Source organism: Camelus ferus, chromosome 7, assembly GCF_009834535.1.
Source record: "Camelus ferus isolate YT-003-E chromosome 7, BCGSAC_Cfer_1.0, whole genome shotgun sequence".
NCBI classification, from domain to species: Eukaryota; Metazoa; Chordata; class Mammalia; order Artiodactyla; family Camelidae; genus Camelus; species Camelus ferus.
The window spans coordinates 40,614,700-40,630,903 of record NC_045702.1 but is presented as its reverse complement, the minus strand read 5'-3'; the positions used below and the strand labels follow the sequence as shown (position 1 = coordinate 40,630,903).

Here is a 16,204-nt window from a genome sequence, read left to right as displayed (position 1 = left end):
ATAGACCTTGATGATTCCTACACTGATTGATTTTTGAATATTAAACCAACCTTCCATTCCTGGAATATATTACACTTGGCTATGATAGATTATCTTTTTGTCTATGGTTTGATTTGATTTATTAATATTTTGCATGGGTTTTGTGTATAAATTCATGAGGGAGGATGGCAAATTTCCTTTCTTGCAACAACAGCCTTGTCAGATGTTGGTATCTAGGATGTGCTAGAAGTGATCCCTCTTTTTTTTTTTTTTTAAATTGTCTTGAAGAGTTAGTGTAAGATTGGTGTTATTTCTTCCTTAAATATTTGAGAGAATTTACTGGAGAAGCCTTCTGAACATTGAGTTAAAAGGTTTTAAATTATGGATTTGAAAGTTTTTGTAATTCAAATTTTGTATTTCTTTTTGTGTCAATTTTGGCAGGTTCTATTTTTACAAAGAATTTAACCATTTAATCTATATTTCAACTTTTCTAGTATAAAGTTGTGTAATTATAATATTCTCTTATTGCCATTCTAAAGTCTGTAAGATCTATAGGGATGTATGTTTCCGTTCCCAATACCGGTAATTTGTGTTCTGTGTCTTAACTAGTTTCTCTAGGGGGTTATGAATTATACACTATTTTCAAAGAGCTAACTTTTGGCTTTGTAGGTTTGTTTTCTAACTCATTGATTCCCACTCTTATTCTTTCTTTCATTCTGCTTTTTTTAAGGTTAATTTGCTATTATTTTCTACTTTATTGATGTGTATCTTAATTGATTCTCAGCTGCCTTCTTCTCTTCCTCCTTCTTGTTCTTGTTCTCCTTCCTCTTCCTCTTCTTCCTTTTCTTCTTCTTCTTTTGGCATTTCTGATTCTAATTTTTAGGTGGTTTCTGCTATTCCAGGATTATTTTCAATATTTCATACATGTAATTATTAATTGCTACCATTAATTGAGTGTTTACTTAGTGCTTGATACTATATTAGGCACTTTTCATATATTTTTCCATTTCATACGTGAAAAAAACCTGCAAGGAGGTATTATTATTCCTCAATTTACAGATGAGGAATGACAGACTTATAGAGGTTATCCAAGGTTACATAGCCAATAAGTGAAGGAGCTGGGATACGAGCCCAGGCCTTTCTGAATCCATAGCCCATCGTGCCTGTAAGCACCATCCTATCCCAGGTAGGTTATTGTGGGTTTTTTGGTGTATGTGTGTGTGTGTGTTGTGTATGTTTTAAGCACTAGTAATATGCTTGTTAGGATTTCTGTAGGGGTGGGTAAAAGAAATATTAGGCATCCTGATTTGTAATACTGGCTTTTTTAGTTATTTGCTGTGCACCTAATACGTGCCATGCACTTAGGCACTGATAGTACAAGGCAAGCTAAACAGATACAGTCCATGAACTCCCTTTGTGACCATAGGTAAACTGGGCCTACTTTGCTTATACATTTTGTAGCTATGTTATTTGATATATATATAGAGAGAGAATAAATAAATAAATAAATAAATAAATAAATAAATAAATAATTCTTATAGTTTCCTGTTGGTTAGACTTTTCTATCATTATGAACTCTCTCTTTGTCTCTAGTAATGCTTATTGCCCTAATGTCTATTTAGGGATAGCGACTACTACTTTCTTTTAGTGTTTTCATGATATATTTTTTTCCATATTTTCATGTTCATCCATTCAGTAGCCATATATTTAAGGGTGCCAACCAAAAGCCTGTGGGGTTTGCCAGGATCCTTCCCCCCTTTTTAAAAATAATTGTTATAATTTATTGATACTAAACTAAAACAAAGCAAAAGAAAAACATTCACCCCTTTCTCCCACCTTCTACTCACCTCAATCTTCTTCTTTTATAATATCTTTTAAGGCTACAAATTTCTTTCTAGGTAATTATTTGTCTGTAACCCACAAATTAATATATTATATAATCATATAATTTAGTTTAAATATTTTCTAACTATTATTGTTATTCTTTTGGCACATGGGTTGTTTAGACATATGTTGACTAATTCAAAGTATTTGGGCTGTTTTTCTGGTTATCTTTTTGTTTTTGCTTTCTAGCTTATTTCTACTTTGGTCATGATATAATGTGTATGATTTCAATCTTTTGGTATTTGTTGAGATTTCTTTATGGACTCGTGTATATTTAGAGCTTATCTCTTAGAAGCAGCATATATTTGGATTTTTAAAATCCAGCCTGATAATTTTTTGTTTTAGTCCGAATAATTATTGCATTTATGTTTTCTTTAGTATTTCTTTAGCAGGTACGTTACAATAACTTTTTTTTCAGTTTTTGCTTGGTAATGTCTTTATTTTGCCTTATTTTTAAAGGATGTTTTCAATGGGTATAGAATTCTAGATTGGTGTTTTATTTTTTTTCAGCACTTTAAGTATTTCATTTCATTGTCTTATCTTAGTATTTCATTATCTCTGTTGATAAACAAGGTGGCATTTTTATTATTACTGTGTGGAAGAATAATTTGGAAGGTAATAATGACTTTTTTTAACCTCTGGCTGATTTTTTTTTTTTTTTTGGCTTCTTTTGAGATTTTCTCTTTCTCTGTTTTTCAGCAGTGTTACTATGACATACACAGACATATTTTTCTTTGATGAATCTGCTTGGGATAAGTAGAGTTTCCTGCAGTTTGGGGTTGATACTTTTCATCAGTTTTGAAAATTACTGTCTATTATCTTTTCAAATATTGCTTTTGTCTCATCCGCTCTTTTCTCTCCTAGCACTCCAGTTACACGTGTACTAGATATTCTCATTGTGTTCTACAGGGTTAAAAAAAAAATTCTTCCCTATATTTCCCATCTTTTTTCTCTATCTGTACTTTAATCTAGATATTTTCTCTTAATCGATCTTCTAGTTTGTGTTTCTTCTCTTCTGGTATACTATTAAATATGTATAATGAATTCTTAATTTCAATTATTTTTCAGTTTTATAATATCTATTTCTTTTAAAAAAGTAGATATCAGTCTTTTATGAGTTTCTCCATCTTTTATTTTCTTGAGCATATTATTCATAGTTACTTTAAAGTCCCTGTCTGATAACTTCCATATCTGGATCACCTGTAGGTCTGTTACTATTGTCTATTTTTCTCTGGGGTTTTAATCATTTTGCCCAATTTCTTTGCATTTTTGATAATTTTGATTGAATTCCAGACATTGTATATGAATAATTGTATAGGCCCTGGTTAAAGTTACCTTCCTCCAAGGAGGATTTAATTTCCTTTTGTTAGATATTAATCTCTTGTTAGTTTTAGACTTTGTAAAATATCTTCTGTATTTCTGTTATTTGCCCCATGATTTTGTCCATTATCTCCTCTGTTGAACAGAAGTTCTTAATTTGATATAATTAATCAGTCTCTTTTTGGCATATGATATGCATTTTTGAATTTTTAAAAATCTTTGCTAAGTTTTTTTTTTCCTTTAGGTTTCAGTGATATCCCCTCATATTTTTTCTATTAACTATGTAATTTTAGCTTTCATGTTCAGGTATTTAATCTTTTATATTTATTAGGATGAAAGACTCTTGTTTATTTTCCTCCATATAGTGAGACAGTTATCCCAGTGTCTACTCTACGCTCTGTTCTTTACCCCATTGACTTATGGAGCTGCCTTGATTCTCTTCTAAGTTCCCATATAGACATGAGTCTGTCTTTGAACTCTCTGTTGTGTTTGACTGGTGTTCTGTCTTTTTTTAAAAACTAAAACCACGTGAACATAGCTTTTATTACATGGCTTTGTAGTCATAACTTAGTATCTTGGTAGGGTCAGTTCCCTACTTCTCCTTTCTTTTAGGAATGACATAGCTATATACAGATCCTTTTTTTTTCCTACAGGCTTTTTTTCCTGTTCACCTAACATGTTTAGCTTATTTCTACATGAGAGAGAACTAGCGTGTCCCCTAGCTATAAAGGCCCTGCTCCCATGTCATCCTATGACTGTCTCTTTCTAGTCAATCAGATGTTCTATACTCACAGTGGTTTTCTTTGGCTACCTTCACCTCTGGTCCCTCGCCTCCAGCCAGTTTTATTGTCATCACAGCACCTATCATTACCTGAAATTATTTTACTTATTTGCTTATCCATTATTTGTCTTCTTCACAATAGAATATAAGTTTCATGAGAGCAGAGACCTTTGCACCTGGAATAGTAGCTGGTACACAAAAGGCACTCAATGAATATTTGTTTAGTACTATTAGTACTGCCACTACTACCAACAAAAATAACGAGATCAATAAACTTTTGATATTGGCCTATTTTGTGCAAAACATGGTTCTGTTTTAAGTAAATTTACTTTTTAAACTCTCATAAAGGGTTTCTGAGGGAAATACTATTATAATTGCTGTTTTGCAGATAAAGGAAGTCATGCAGAGAAGTTGCTTTATTTGCCCCAGTTTCCACACCTAGGAAGAGGCAGAGCAGGGATTTGAACCCAGGCAGCTAGCTCTGGAGTCTAGTGAATACATGAATGAGTGGTGTCACCTCTCTCCCCGAATAGAAGTCTCTTCCACAGCCTTAAGATGGTAACTGCCTTCAGCTTAGGTGCTCGTAGGCTGCGGTTGAGAACGGACTCACGGGGGCAAGGTTGGAAGCAGGGAGACAGGCAGGGGAGAATGCAGTTGTCTGGAGGAGAGCTGAGGGTGGCCTGAGTCGGGCAGTGGCAGTGAAGGTGGTGAGACGTGGGCTGGACTCTAACACAGACACACAGACACACATGGATCCTCTGCTTTTTAAGTTAGCTTTATGCAACTTTGCTTTTATAAAAGACCTGTGTTAGCTAACCAAAAGAAATCCTAACAGGATTTTTGCTTGGAAGGAAAAAGGCCAAAAGGGAAAATAGTGATCAGTGTTTTGTAATGAGTTCTTCCGAAGGCAGCTCGCACCCTGAACAGCAGTGAGAGCGGCATGGCCGAGCTCCTGCCCCGGAGTCACACTCCGTATTGGGCTGCCATAGCTCGGAACCATGTCTGCAAGCCTCTGTGCTTAATCTCGATTTATCTTGTGCCTCTTTTAGCAAGATGTGTCCTAAGGTAATTGCTTCTTTGCTTTATACCATTTTGGCTTAGGAAAGGTTTCGTAGGAACGGTCTACTTCCAGGTCGTAGGGGAAACTTGTATGTGGTCGAGTCAGCAGGATTTGCCCATGGGTTTGATGCGCCATATTAGAGAAAGAGAAGAGGCAAGGGTGACTCCCAAGTATCTGGCTGAACAACCACCAGATGGGGCGGCCATTCCCTGAGACGAAGACGACATGGGGAGAAGCAGGTTTAGGTCACGGGCACTGGGCCATGGTCCACAGCCCTGGCCACTGTGATGCTTTCTATCAGACCAGTGGTGTTTCTTTACTAACTGGTCTCCTTGTGGCCTGTGAGTCTGAGACCACGTTTCTGGAATCCACAAATGTGAGCAGTCAGTTGTCCTGTGGTTCTCATTTCAGACCCTGTCGATGCTGTGGTGACAGGACAATTTTATTCTGGCCTCGGGGCCTCATTGAAGTGGTAAAGAGATTGTCTCCCACACCAGGACTATTGCTAGAGCCCATGTAATAGGATTGTTCACGGATATTCTCTGAGGACAGTGAAAAATCATTGTCTTGCCTTTAAATCGAACACCTATTTTTCCTGTGTTGCAGGTTGAATTTCTACCTTGGTCAGATCTCCAGCCCTCTCTGGGGCTTTGTGTTCCTGTCTGTAAGGGGAGGGGTTGGATGGACTGCTCTTTAGTGGCTCCTTCATCTCTGACACCGCTCCTCCCCCATCCTACCTTGTACATATGGCCTTGGGTGTGCTTAGACCAAACTTCCGCCTTCTCTGTGAACTAAGACTCACAGTCTGTTCGGTTGACCTCTGAGGTCCATCCTGGGTAAAGACTGAGCCTGTAAACCGGGGGCCTTTTCCTTTGGAGTCCCTCCCGGAATGTGGGCTCCTCTGAGCTCCTATAGTAAAATGTTCTAGGGCTTGGCAGCCTGGAGTCACCCCCAGCCCTGAGCACGAGGCTCTGTTGCTGGGTCATGATCTCCTGTTCCGGCTGCAGGTTTCGGAGCTGGGAGGCGGGCTGACCGCTGCATGGTTAAGTCCTGCCATCTCTAACCCCTTTATCTATTACTTGCTGAATGATTTCTGTCTGAGGTCAGGGTCCCAAGAACAGCTATTCTCAAACTGTGACCCCTGGACCAGCAGCATCTGTATCCCTTGGGAACTTGTCAGAAACACAGCTTGTCTGACCTGCTAAATTGGAACTCTGGGGGCAAAGCACAACAGTGTGTTAATAAGCCCTCCAGGTGATGGGCTGCAGGCCAAGTTTTGGGAACCAGTGTCCTGGAAGCTAAGCCTGAGATGGAGGGTCAGGGGCATGCAATCTGTTGGGGGTGTGCTCTCAGGAGGAAGACAGTGAGGGAAGCAGGACAGGGCAGCGGAAGGTCTCAGCAAGGATGTTGGGTCTTAGGCTGCTCCCATAGGGAGCTGAGAGTGAGTTGACCCAGAGCTGATCCCACTTTTAATCCAGGAGTAGGCTTTTTTTTTTTTTTTTTAAGCTGTGTCAGTCACTGGCCATGGGTTGCCCATCCTGGGGTGGGGTGGGCAGTGTGCCACCTCCTTGGTGAGTTTGGTGAAGGGTGATTCTCTGAAGAAGGGTGCAGCTGCGAGCTTTTAGCAGCCACCACAGTCAGCAGCTGGGACGGGTGTGCCCCGTCAAGGGCATCTAGGGGGGACATCTGCATCTTCCATGTCAGTTCTCACGGTTTCTTCTACATTCACCCAGCTCCCAGTGGTGTAGCAAAAATAGACAAGCTTGAAGCCTGCTTGTGGCCATCACCTCTGGTGCATAGGATGCCCTGGTGAGGCAGGCCAAGCAGGGATCATTTACAGGTGAGGAGATGGACCCCAGAGTGGGAGACTAGAAAGAAGCCTGATACAGACCCACAGACAGCCCCTCCCGTCAAGACACCCGCAGCCCTCCTTGCAAGAGTACCGTGTTACCCCGTTACTGGCTTCACGGTTGGGTGATGCCCTGCTGTCTCAATCAGACAGGAAGTGTGTCTTGAGCTTTCTTGGCGCCGAGATCCGGCACTAGGGATGTGGAAGAAGGGGCTGGCTCTGGGCTCCGAAGCCCAGGGCCTGCCTGACGCTCTGTGTAATTGGGTGCTAAACTGTGGCCCTCACAGGGGAGTGGAAGATCTGGGAGCAGATGGGGGCGCTGCTGATGGACAGGAGGGCCTTGGACTTGGAGGGGCTGTGTTTAACACAGAGACTTCATGGTGAACTAGTAACAGCTGGAGAGGAATAGCTGATTAGCCTGCCTTGTTCTGTGCAGGTCTCTGCAGCCCGGACACAGCCATAGCCCCACCAAAGCGTCAGTGTCCTTGCCTCTGTGTTGAAACCAGTAGTCAATTCCAGGGATTCAGCCACTCTAACACTGGGGGTGCCCAGGTCAGATTTTGGGGTTTTGCAGGAGAATGGACAGTAGGTGGCAGCAGATCTTCATCAATCTTCAGGACCCCAGTGACTAGGGTTGGCCCTGCTGCATGATTTCACCCAGGCCCCTACCAGCGATGAAGAAAACACGCTCTGGTGGGAGAAAGATGAAAGAAATCCAGCCCCTCCTGGGTACTTACCCATCCTGGGCTCCTGGTCATAAGCTGAGACCTGCCTGCATCCTGAGAGGGAGGGAGTGATGCCATCTGGGGGCTGGCAGAGGCTGGGCAGAGGATGTGGCATTTGTGGTTTATTGACTATTCCCCATATCTGAGCATCCTGACTCTAAAACATCTGCCTCGCATGGGACAATAATGAGTGGAATTTCCATTTTAATTTGTCTCTGTACATTATTTGGAGGCTTGAAATTAGCTGACTCAAAACATACAGAACACACAGTTGCATTCCTGTGTGCCAGCAGCCCCGTGCAAGCAGGTGGCCTGCCTGGGGCTCCTGTGCTGGTCCAGCTCCCTCTTTATAACTGACTCCAGGGACCTGTCTCCTGGGGGGGGGGGGAATGGCTGCACCCACACCTGCCCTCGGTGCCCTGTGCCCAGCTAGCTCTCCTTCCCACCTCTTACCCACATTTACCTTACATGTGTGCCCTGGGCCACAGTGGAACGTCACTTCTCTCTCCTCTGAGTGCTCATGTCTCCCTAGCATGCCCAGGAGATTAAAGATGAGAAATAGCTCCAGTGCACATTGCAGGCCACTTGGAGCCCTCCAGGAGTAGGGTTGACGCCCTTACCCCTGTGCCGTAATTATAGCTGCTGAGTACCTTCAGGTCCAGGATTTCTGAGTCTTTGATTCAATGTACCCTCCAGGGGAAAGAGACTTCTTATGACTCACATTTCCTTGGAGATCAAGAAAGTGTGGCTAAAGTGGTAAGAGAGTGTCCACACCTCTCCTTGGAAGGGTGAATGATCTCATCTTGCCCATCTCTGGACATCAGAATAGCAGCTCTGAGATCCTCCTCTGATCAGGTCTTGCCAGCTCTGCCCTAGGCCCAAGTCCATGGCACGCAGGCTGGGAGGATGTTCCATGCAGAGGATGCTACTGCTGCTGCTGCTAGATGGAAAGAGGCCGTTAAAGCTCAGGGATAATTTTGGGGAGGTGAGTGTCAGAGAGCAGGGGAGGTGTATAAAGATTTTCTTTCCTGAGTGCTTTTTTCCCCTCACTCTAAGATGCTTATCAACTGGTCTGCAAGCCAGCTTCCAGCAGAATCTGGCTTCCAAAACCCCAAAGAGAGGCCCATATAGAGACCAGCAATGGGGTCAGGATGAGAGTGAAGCATGTGAGGTATCTGGGATGCAAAATTTAAGGAGGCACTCACTGTTAAGGTGGTTCAACTGCAGTGTAGTGCCTCCATGAACCCAAGAGTGAGTGCCTCCTTAAATTTTGCATCCTAGTTACCTTATATATTTCACCCTAATCCCAGCCTGGTCTACAGAGTCGGCTGCTTCTCTTTTGCTCCTCTGTATCATGGGTAACACTCAACAGAGCCTAATGATTTGATAATTCATCTTTACTTCCATGATACTCTTTGAGGACTGGAGTGGGCCTTATTCCTCTGTTGTTGTTTCTAGCTATGTCCTTTGACCTGACAATTAATATTGAACAAATGAGAGAATGTACATAGTAAGGAGAATGAAAGGAAATACTATGCTGATCTCTTTGGGACAGTGTCACAGTGTCATGAAACTTAAACTGATCATCTTTAATAGAATTGGACCAGTCCAAACTTGATCTTCAACTTCACCTGTTGGCATTCATTCATTCACTCATTTATTTTTTATTCATACATTCATTTAACCAACTAGTCATCCAGCCAATCAACCATCCACCCAGCCAACCAACCTACCAGCCCACCAACCCTGTAACCAGGCAACACGACCCATCACAACTGGGATGTTCCATGTTTAAATCATCTTGAATATTGCCTTCTCTCAGAATCCTTTCTGATCTCTTCCCTGCTCCTGGCCCTGGATGTGATTCCTTTCTCATACCTCTCACAGCACACGTCACACTGGAGGGAGCCGGATTGTCAGCCACCTGAGTATGGGCATGAGTTGTCTGTGACTCTGCCTCCCTCAGTTTTGCTCAGAATTGTTCCAAACCTATTGGGTGGAGCCGAATCATTGGCTTTGCCTTGGGGTAGAAGGAAGTGAAATGTGAGGTCTTCCCTTCACTCAGGGAACACACAGGAGAGTAAGGTTAGTGATTGAGCAAACAGGAGAAGTCACCCAAAAATAACAGGCAGTGTTCGTCTCAGAGCCAGATGGATGGTGCCCAGTGAGGTACCATAGGACCTTAGAGGAGGGACTGTTCCTGGGCTGGGCTTTGATGGCTGAGCGGGGTTGGACTGGCCCAGTTGGGGGCCAGCCAAGGGCCTCACTGCTATGCCTGACATACTCCTCACTCTTCTCCACCTTCCTCCAAGCCTGAGGTTTTTGGGGAGGAGTCTACTGGTGTTCTTGGAGGTCTCATTCCTGAGGACTAAAGTGGCTCTCTTGCTCATCCTCAGTTCCTTTTTTCCCTTGCAGCTTGCCCTGGGTTCTGCTGCCTTTGCAGACGTTTCTGGATGGTATGCACTTATGGAGACAGAGCCTAAGCTTTTAGCTTTCCTAAGGACTGGGAGAGGGCATTGATTTAGGGGAAAGATGGGCATCCTTGTTCCCACCCCGAGTGTAACTCTGATAGGCTGGCTACCTTGGGGGCCTGGGTAGAGAGAGTTGGAGTCTTTCCGCTGCCAAGTCCTGTTCCATCCTGCTGGAGTGGACCCTCCCTCGTGATTCCTTGGCTGGTTTTCACAAACGGTGGCCGTGGGGTGGAATGGCTGCTGTGACTCATCGGGCTGGTGCCTCCACCTTGGAAAGATGGCCTTTGATGCTGAGTTCTGTCAGGGCCACTTGGGGCAGAGCTCTTCAGATCACAAAGATGACGTGCTGGGGTGGTTTCCTGTATAGCTGGATTCCGTGTGTGCCTCATTCCAGAAAATTCTATTTTGTTTTCTCTGCTCATTCCACACGAAGTTACTAAAGCCATGGGATTCCTTCCATTTCCTGTTGAGGCCAGTTTCGTGGCCATGGGTCCCTCAGAAGTAGAGCCTCTTCCCAATAGAGTAAACAGTTTTTGATCTCAATCTAAATACCTGTTGTTTAATTTTATTCAATTCAACAAAGCATTTGTGGAGTGCCTTTTGAGTGTTCGAATAGTGCTAGGGAGAGAGATGCTGAAGATGTGATTCTTGGCCCCAAAAGGCTGAGACATCCATGCAAGTAACTGTTCTATAGGAGTAAAGAAAAAAAAAAGACAAGAGTGAGACGGGGACAGGCAGTGCCATGAGGCCCAAGTCTGGACTAGTTCAGGGATAATTGAGCTATTGATATTTATTGAATACTCACTATTTGAGAGTTCCTGCTGCAAAAACCTTAGATGCATTACCTCATTTAATCCTGACAGTGACTCTAGGAGGGTTGCAGCTCCATTTTACAGGTGGGGTAGCTGAGGCACAGAATGACCAAGCAGGCTGAGTTCATGCAGGCAGTCTGGCTCTAGGGGCCTCAGTCTTAACCACTTTCCCCTGTCTGAGGAAGAAGGACAGTTGGGGAGCTGACATGGGCAGGGACTTAGAGGGTTGGCCTGGTGATTCAAGGAGTGGATGTGTCCCATGTTGAGGGGATGGTGTAAGCTAGTGTGAAGAGGCAGATGAGTTGGTGCAGCTGGAATACAAGGCACGTGTGGGGACCAGGAGGAGAAGAGACTGGAGGACAGTGCAGAGCAATAGAGAGTAGAAGATCTCTTGAGTTTTTGGTTAGGTGGTGGCTGTTTTTTTAACCAATCAGAGCCGTGCTTTAGGAAGATAAGTCCATAGGCTCTGCAGGACTGAGCAGGGGGACCAGCAGAGGCAGAGTGGGCCCTAACCTGACTGGACCAGAGGGGCGAGGAGCAGGGGATCTGAGAGGAGAATCTGCAGGACGTGACACGCGGGGAGGTTGTGGGCCTGATGGGCCGGGAGGCTGGGCATGCAGATGGCAGAGAGAGGGGACCCGAAGTGGGAGGCACTGGCTGGGTCAGGAAGCGGGTGAGGAGGCTGTTCCAGGACACGTCCAGTGGAGCAGTTGTTTTCAAGGTCAGGAGTCGGGCAGGAACGCAGATCCTGGGAAATGTTGGATGAGAGGTTGTGAGAGGGGCGTCTTGAGGTGCTGGCGCAGGGATGAGAGCTCAAGTCCTTGGAGGGGCGGGCACAGCCAAGGGTACATGATAAAGGTGCCAAGGTCAGAACTCCACAGCTGGAGAGCCACACGTTTGGTGTGGTAAGAAGAGCGATCGGAGCAGGAGGAGGACCTGGGAGATGAGGGAGGGGAAGTTCTCCAGGAAGCAGGAGGTGGGCAGATTCACACCCTTAGGCAGGTTAGGAAGGTTGCCAGGTCTGGTGATGGAGTGGCTTTGGAGAGAGCACTTTCAGTAGGGTCTGGGGCCAGAAGGTCACCTGTGTGAGGACATGCAGCTTTGTAAAAGAAGTTAGAGGGGACGGGAAGCAGAGGGATAGGATGGCGGCTCAAGAGGGTAGAGGGTAAGGGAACAGGGTCTTTCCAGGGCGGAGGAGATGTGAGCACGTTTGTAAGTCAGGGGCTGGGTGCCAGCAACAGAGAGGAGTCACAGAGACTCTGAGGAGGCAGGAAGTGTGAGCCTGGGCAGGCCTGGGAGGGGGCAGTGGCGACAGTAGCCAGATTCATTTTCTGCCACGCTCCACGATGATAATTGATGTCCATAATGACGGGCCCAAGGCATTACAAGTTCCCAAAGTGCCTTTTAAATCCTCAGTGAAAGAGCTGGTTCTGCTCAGCTGAGTTTTTGAGTTATTTGAAATTTATTCCAATTAAGCGAAGCTTTGTTAAGTTCTTGAGGACTGCTGTTTGGAAACACTGCTTTTTATTGTATTCTGAGACTTTCAAACGTGGCTCTCCATCTTTAATATATTTAGTAACTCAGCATGGTGAGGTTGAAAAGGCTCAAGATTTAAAATTGGACAGATCTGTCCCTTGCTAACAGGGTGACCTTGGGCACAATGTCATTTTTTTTTTTAATTTTTAAAAATTAAAAACAAATCTCTTTACGGCTTAGTTTCTTCATGTGAAAAGTGGGATGGTCTACCCTCCTTTATGTTTATGTTATCTTTATGTTATGAAGAATAAGTGAAATAATATATATAAAATATTTGGCCAACAATAGTTACTTTAATAAATACCTGCTTTCTTTCCTACTATTCAGTTAGCCAAAAACATCCTATTTCTGAAATGGACAGATGTATTCCTACATAAACGGAAATTTTGTAAGAAAGGTCTGGGAAGTGATGCTAGAGCCTGATTATGGAAGATCATGATGGTTAGAGAGAAATGTTCAGCTCCACTGGGTGGGCCATGGCTGGGGGCAGTGAAGACGAGAACGGGCTGGGTGCCCTGACTTGGGCTTGGAGCGGGCGCTCTGTGAGGTATGCCTCTCCTTGTGCCCTGAAGGCCCAGCTGAGGCGGGGTCCATGTAAAAGCTCTGGAGGTCCATGTGGATGTTCCTCCCACCTTTCTCTTTTCCAGAGGCTCTCCCGAGGCCAGGCCTGGACAGTGGGCTGGCGCAGGGAGCTGCCTGGGCCCGGGCCCGGGCCCAGGTGGCTGTGGATCCCTCTGACGCCTCCTGCTCCAGGCCCAGGGCATCACTAGATTCTGTGAGGGAGTACAGAGAAAGAGATGTCTGTGAGAGGAGGATGGCGTTCCTATGACTGACAATGATGCTTCCTTTGGTCCTAGTGTCACTTTGTTCAGTCTTATCCTTTCTTCTTTTGAATGAGAAAAAAAAAAATTGAGCAAACTAAAAAAGTCAGTGATCCAAACTAAACCGAGTTCTCACCTGGGGGTGGAGGCTCTTCTGTAAGGCTTAGAGCTGCCTTATTTTCCTTGTTGGCCTCCTCATGGAGCAGTGACACATTGAGTGTTCCCTTTGCAGAAACTACTTTCTGGAGGGCAGATGAACTTATAAGGGCATTTCAACAAGTGTCTAAGGAGCCAGTGCCAGAAGCTGCCAAGGAAATACATCCACACGACTCTACAACTCAGAGTCTCCACCCCACCCGGCCAGGAGTGTATTAACAGAAGAAACGAGAAGTTGAAAGTATCCATGTTACATAAAAACCAAAAACTGATCTGGCCCATTTAATATTTAATGAGGACATTACGACTGATTTATCACTCTTCTTTTTAAAGACAATAATTCCAAGAGGGCACACTTAACCAGATGCAGGAGTCTGGGAGAGCTTAAACAAGGATCCTGGTTTTAAAAAGTGTTGTCATACGAATAAAGTGGATTTTGAGGAGACTATTCTTAGGAGTTACAGGCTGAAGTAGTTGCTTTCAGATGGTCTAGGGAAAAAAAAAGGTGTGTGTGTTTGTATATGTATGTGTGTATGGAGAGAGAGAGGGAGAAATAGAGAGGGGAAGCAAATATTCCAGGATATTGACAATTTGTCACTATAAGTGAAGGGTCTTCCTTGCATTATTCTTAGGTTTAACATTTTTCAAAATGAAAAAGGAAAATTTACATGGGACAGATAGGCAAAATGAATAGTCAGTAGGATCTATCTTTTGTCTCTCAGTGAAGATCGTGCAGTATAACAGGCTTGTAGTGTGTCACTAATGCTGGAATCTGGGTGAGGTGACAGCATAGACCCACGGCTAGCCCAAGAAACATCGAGGGGACACCCCAACACAGCCCCTTCCTTCCTCAAGCCCTTTGACCTCCAAGGAACCAGTGGCTGTGACAGAGGCAAGAGTCACATATGTTTCCCAGATGTGCAGATGCGCAGAAAGCAGCCTCTTTTGGTGTCATCCCGGTGGGCGTGGGAAGCCCTTTCCTCCCCTCCCTCACCAGATCCGTCCTCCCCCACCCACGCTGCTGGGCCTGCAATCTGCACGCCCACAGCCTGGCGGTACGAGCTGGCCGCATCTTCCCTCTCCCGACCTTCTGGATGTTTTCTCAAAACTCGCAATTCTTTGATTACACCCACATCGTGAGGCTCAACGTGACATTTCCAACAGGAGACTGCCCGGCGTGGGTCCAGCTGCTTCACATGGTTTTTCTATTTGTCCTGGAAAAAGCTCCAGATACCTTTGGTCAAAGCTCTTCCTGTTGGCTGCGCTGCTGGGGCCACTGCTCGCCCACGTGGTCCCGCTGGGGCTGCAGTCGGTAGGTCCCTGCACGTCCACTCCTGCCTGCCTGCCTGCCGGGGACAGGTAATCATGGCAGAAAGGTGTGGCCTGGAGAAGCGAGGACTCCAGGGGGTTTGGAGGGTGTGTGCTTTCAGTCTCCTGCCTGTGTTATCTGCATTTAGATCCCTAGAAACCAAGGGAGTCGGAGCCTTGCCGAAGGGCTTCATTCTGCTTCTGCAGAAGTTTCACTATTAAGGAGAAAAGAGAACGTGCTGCTTTGATTTTTTTTTCCTTCATACAAATTCACATGAAATATTGTTACCTCTTAAGGATCTGGAAAGGAATACTGTGGTAAAATTCTAAGTCCCTACTACCTGACTTCTGTGTGAGTTGAGTCCTGCGTTCTCCTGCTTTGGGGCTCTTGGAAGGTTCCAGCACAGATTCCCCACCTTTGAGCAGCTCTTCTCATCCACATCCCAGCTCCCACTGGATACCCCTGCCTGCCAAGCTCTCCACCCATGAGCCACCTGTGCTGAATACCTGGGAACCCTCATTAGAGGCAAGGGTGGTCACCCCAGAGGGGCGGGGAGGAGGGGCTCCCATACTCTGGTTGGTACCCAAAGACCCTTACACCCTATTTCAAGTGTGGACGCTGCCAGGAGAGGCACAGGGAAACTGCCTGGCTGGCTCAGGGACACATCTCATTTTAGCCCAGGGTGTGCTTGTCCTAATGGAAGCTGGCTCACCCATGGAAATTCCACCACTCTCCGTTTTTATGTGTGTGAGTGGTGTAATACTCAAAGTTTGCAAAGCTCACTTGGGTTTAAAGCAACACGTTTCTTTCTCCTTTTTCTAAGAAATGCCCAGAAAACAATCAGTCCTCTGTGTTTTTGGAGTAGGTCAAAATTTCCTGGAGATTTCCTTTTTGTGTGTGTGATGAGGCAGTGTACGGTGGAAGAAAGGGGAGTTCCACGAGCCAGTTTGGCTGGGCCTTTCTCTGTGTGAACTTGGACAAGACAATTACAGGGTGTCTGGGGCGGTGGAGACTTGGAGACATCGTCGGTATAGTGGGTCACTGTGAATTCAAGGGTCAGCAAAATAAAAACAAAAACAAAAAACAAACTCCTTGGGTTCAGGTTCAGATCCAGACATTGTGGGCCTGAAACATACAGTTTGGGTGCCTCTTGAAGACAAAGAATATTAAACTACCTCATTTTTGCAAATTTGACCAAAATAGAAGACTATGCCAACACAAGTGAGGGCCTCTTGGAGGGGACCGTGCAAGTGAGGGTCCTTGAGGCTTAGGCCCTATTAACTTCATGGTAAATCAGACACTATTCAGGTTGTTGTTGTAATAATAATAATAATAATAATAATAATAATAATAATAATAATTATTATTATTATTATTATTATTATTATTATTATTATTCCTCCTCACCTTTTCTAGAAGTAAATGCACCCAAATTTCTTTGTTTTCAAATTGATAGGAAGTTAACCTCGGACCCAAACAGTGTTGTTTCAGACTTGCTGCT

General features: G+C 44.8%; 1 protein-coding gene across 4 annotated transcripts in view; it reads left to right on the top strand.

The window, feature by feature from the left end:
• MINDY4 (MINDY lysine 48 deubiquitinase 4) overlaps window positions 1-16,204 on the top strand; it is a 98,462-nt gene that overhangs the window by 15,436 nt on the left and 66,822 nt on the right. The window lies entirely within an intron of this gene.